Raw genomic sequence first — 5,000 nt, forward strand, 5'->3', positions numbered from 1 at the left:
GATGTATGAGATTTTTTTTTACACATGGGTGAATTATTGTTAATTTAACTGATGTCTTATTTGAACTTTCTTCCAATTTTTGGTCACTTTTTTGCTGTTTTTTAATGATGTTTTTGTCAATTTGTCACTTTTTTTTGTCACTTTTTCCAGCGGTAAAAAAATAAATAAATAAATGTTTTTGCAGATTTTTCCTGTGTTCTGTTGTCGTAGTTGTGATGTAGAAAGTTTGGGTAAACGGGGCCAACGGGAGGTTAAGTGATAATCCAACCAGGGCTGGGGGTTATCTAAGTTATTGCTGAGTCGTTGAGAACAGCTGATATAATCCTGTTTTTAACGTCTGAATGGATCTCATTGACGCTGTGGTGATGTGATGAAGATCAGGAGACACTTTGACTGAAAGCAGCGGCTAGTTTCTCTGAGAAGTCGTTCAAATCATATTAAAAAGGGTGAAAATCATTTGACTGAAAACACTCGATGACCTCGCTGATGTGAGGCTGTTTATAACAGCTTTTAGGTCACAAGTACGTGAAGTTTCAGCCTGTTTAATCCTGTTTTCAGGCCTCATATAACCCTGAACTATAGCCTGGTTTTAACCTCTTTTAGACCACATTAACATCACGTATTTGGACTTCCTCTGAGCCAAAGTTATGCCATAATTACATCATGTTTCAGCCTGTTTTATACCATATTTACATCATGTTTCAGCCTGTTTTATGCCATATTTACATCATGTTTCAGCCTGTTTTATACCATATTTACATCATGTTTCAGCCTGTTTTATACCATATTTACATCATGTTTTATACCATATTTACATCATGTTTCAGCCTGTTTTATACCATATTTACATCATGTTTCAGCCTGTTTTATACCATATTTACATCATGTTTCAGCCTGTTTTATACCATATTTACATCATGTTTCAGCCTGTTTTATACCATATTTACATCATGTTTCAGCCTGTTTTATACCATATTTACATCATGTTTCAGCCTGTTTTATACCATATTTACATCATGTTTCAGCCTGTTTTATACCATATTTACATCATGTTTCAGCCTGTTTTATACCATATTTACATCATGTTTCAGCCTGTTTTGGGTCATATTTATGTCAACTTTCTGGGAGTTTTTCTCCTGTTTTCAGACCTCATATAACCCTGAACTTTAGCCTGGTTTAGAGGTCAGTGAGAGGATCAATGAGCTGCTTCCCGTTTCTGTCTCCGTGTCACAGCTCAACTAAAAGAAGAAGTCAAAACAAAGAGTCAAGAAGAACGGCGAAAAAAAGACGAAAAGTGACAAAAAAAAACCCAAATAAAGTAGAGAAAAAGCCATAAATGTGAACTTGTGTCTGAGTGAGTCCAGTGCTGCTGCAGCTGCTGCTCCAGATGTTAATGCAGATGTTACTGCTGAGTCATTGAGTCAGAACAGCTGATATAATCCTGTTTTAACCCCGTCCACCAGACACTTTGGGGTTCCTGTTTTCAGGCCTCATATAACCCTGAACTATAGCCTGGTTTTAACCTCTTTTAGACCACATTAACATCACGTATTTGGACTTCCTCTGAGCCAAAGTTATGCCATATTTACATCATGTTTCAGCCTGTTTTATACCATATTTACATCAGCCTGTTTTATACCATATATACATCACGTTTCAGCCTGTTTTATGCCATATTTACATCACGTTTCAGCCTGTTTTATACCATATTTACATCACGTTTCAGCCTGTTTTATACCATATTTACATCACGTTTCAGCCTGTTTTATGCCATATTTACATCACGTTTCAGCCTGTTTTATACCATATTTACATCATGTTTCAGCCTGTTTTATGCCATATTTACATCACGTTTCAGCCTGTTTTATGTCATATTTACATCACGTTTCAGCCTGTTTTATGCCATATTTACATCATGTTTCAGCCTGTTTTATGTCATATTTACATCATGTTTCAGCCTGTTTTATACCATATTTACATCATGTTTCAGCCTGTTTTATACCATATTTACATCATGTTTCAGCCTGTTTTATACCATATTTACATCATGTTTCAGCCTGTTTTATACCATATTTACATCATGTTTCAGCCTGTTTTATACCATATTTACATCATGTTTCAGCCTGTTTTATACCATATTTACATCATGTTTCAGCCTGTTTTATACCATATTTACATCATGTTTCAGCCTGTTTTATGTCATATTTACATCATGTTTCAGCCTGTTTTATACCATATTTACATCATGTTTCAGCCTGTTTTATGCCATATTTACATCATGTTTCAGCCTGTTTTATGCCATATTTACATCATGTTTCAGCCTGTTTTATGCCATATTTACATCATGTTTCAGCCTGTTTTATACCATATTTACATCATGTTTCAGCCTGTTTTATACCATATTTACATCATGTTTCAGCCTGTTTTGGGTCATATTTATGTCAACTTTCTGGGAGTTTTTCTCCTGTTTTCAGACCTCATATAACCCTGAACTTTAGCCTGGTTTAGAGGTCAGTGAGAGGATCAATGAGCTGCTTCCCGTTTCTGTCTCCGTGTCACAGCTCAACTAAAAGAAGAAGTCAAAACAAAGAGTCAAGAAGAACGGCGAAAAAAAGACGAAAAGTGACAAAAAAAAACCCAAATAAAGTAGAGAAAAAGCCATAAATGTGAACTTGTGTCTGAGTGAGTCCAGTGCTGCTGCAGCTGCTGCTCCAGATGTTAATGCAGATGTTACTGCTGAGTCATTGAGTCAGAACAGCTGATATAATCCTGTTTTAACCCCGTCCACCAGACACTTTGGGGTTCCTGTTTTCAGGCCTCATATAACCCTGAACTATAGCCTGGTTTTAACCTCTTTTAGACCACATTAACATCACGTATTTGGACTTCCTCTGAGCCAAAGTTATGCCATATTTACATCATGTTTCAGCCTGTTTTATACCATATTTACATCAGCCTGTTTTATACCATATATACATCACGTTTCAGCCTGTTTTATGCCATATTTACATCACGTTTCAGCCTGTTTTATACCATATTTACATCACGTTTCAGCCTGTTTTATACCATATTTACATCACGTTTCAGCCTGTTTTATGCCATATTTACATCACGTTTCAGCCTGTTTTATACCATATTTACATCATGTTTCAGCCTGTTTTATGCCATATTTACATCACGTTTCAGCCTGTTTTATGTCATATTTACATCACGTTTCAGCCTGTTTTATGCCATATTTACATCACGTTTCAGCCTGTTTTATGTCATATTTACATCATGTTTCAGCCTGTTTTATACCATATTTACATCATGTTTCAGCCTGTTTTATACCATATTTACATCATGTTTCAGCCTGTTTTATACCATATTTACATCATGTTTCAGCCTGTTTTATACCATATTTACATCATGTTTCAGCCTGTTTTATACCATATTTACATCATGTTTCAGCCTGTTTTATGCCATATTTACATCATGTTTCAGCCTGTTTTATACCATATTTACATCATGTTTCAGCCTGTTTTATACCATATTTACATCATGTTTCAGCCTGTTTTATACCATATTTACATCATGTTTCAGCCTGTTTTGGGTCATATTTATGTCAACTTTCTGGGAGTTTTTCTCCTGTTTTCAGACCTCATATAACCCTGAACTTTAGCCTGGTTTAGAGGTCAGTGAGAGGATCAATGAGCTGCTTCCCGTTTCTGTCTCCGTGTCACAGCTCAACTAAAAGAAGAAGTCAAAACAAAGAGTCAAGAAGAACGGCGAAAAAAAGACGAAAAGTGACAAAAAAAAACCCAAATAAAGTAGAGAAAAAGCCATAAATGTGAACTTGTGACTGAGTGAGTCCAGCGCTGCTGCAGCTGCTGCTCCAGATGTTAATGCAGATGTTACTGCTGAGTCATTGAGTCAGAACAGCTGATATAATCCTGTTTTAACCCCGTCCACCGGACACTTTGGGGTTCCTGGGTCCAAATTTAGACATTTTGTTGTTTCTTTTTCTACACTTTTCTCCACGTTTTTATCAGTTTTATTATAATGTTTTAGTCACTTTCTTTAAACAAGTATTTCTCACCTTTGGCGATGTTTTAGATGTTTTTTTGTCACTTTTTTGCCGTTTTTTTTATGATGTTTTTGTCAATTTGTCAAGTTTTTTTTGTCGATTTTCTTTCCAATATTTTTGTCACTTTCTTCCAATTTTTTTTGGTCACTTTCTTCCAATTTTTTTGTCACTTTCTTCCAATTTTTTTGTCACTTTCTCCCAGTTTTTTTCCTCCATATAACCCTGACCTTTAGCCTGGTTTTAACGTCTTTTAGACCACATTAACATCACCTATTTAGACTGTTCTCCAGCTAGTTTCCCTCCCGTTTCTCTGCTGTTATAAACCTGAGCTAACCACATATTTCTGACTGTTTTAACATCTTCTGTGTCTCGTGTATAGCCTGTTTCTGGCTGTTTCTCTTCTGTTTTCTGGCTTAACATTCAGCCTGTTTACAGCCTGGTTTTAACCTCCTTTAGACCACATTAACATGAATTATTGAGACTATTTTCCTGCTAGTTTACCGTTTGCTTCAGGCTGACTTTAAGCCTCATTTAAGCTAATCTTCCATCATGTTTCCCTCCGTTATAAACCGGTTTTTCAGGCTAGTTTTCTTGTTTTCGGAGCTTTTTCTGTCAGATCAACACTAATAACTCTCTAAAACATGTTTAAATATATGACAGCGTGTATTACACATCGCTACAGAAGCCTGCGGAACAGTTTAGGGCCGTTTACAGAGGTAATAACACAGTTAATAACGCATTAATAATGTTATCTTGAGTTACTCACCGTGTCCGTCCGGCTGTGTTGATCTTTAAACTCTCCCGTCTGTTGGAACTAACGGCCGGAAGAGCTCGGCGGTGACGTCAGAGGGAGTACCTCTCTGTGATTGGTCCAAAAAAAAAAAAAAAGAAGACGCTCTTATTTTTTAGGAAACAAACCTGAAAAGAGACCGAA

General features: G+C 36.3%; 1 protein-coding gene across 1 annotated transcript in view; it reads right to left on the minus strand.

The window, feature by feature from the left end:
• The window catches only part of lipf (lipase, gastric), a 21,894-nt gene extending 16,980 nt beyond the window's left edge, over positions 1-4,914 (minus strand). The window contains exon 1 of the mRNA XM_031312237.1: positions 4,833-4,914. The gene's annotated coding sequence lies outside the window, so the exon portion shown is untranslated. The remainder of the gene's footprint in view (positions 1-4,832) is intronic.
• Between the last annotated feature and the right edge of the window lie 86 nt (positions 4,915-5,000).

This window comes from Sander lucioperca, chromosome 22, assembly GCF_008315115.2.
Source record: "Sander lucioperca isolate FBNREF2018 chromosome 22, SLUC_FBN_1.2, whole genome shotgun sequence".
Classification (NCBI taxonomy): Eukaryota; Metazoa; Chordata; class Actinopteri; order Perciformes; family Percidae; genus Sander; species Sander lucioperca.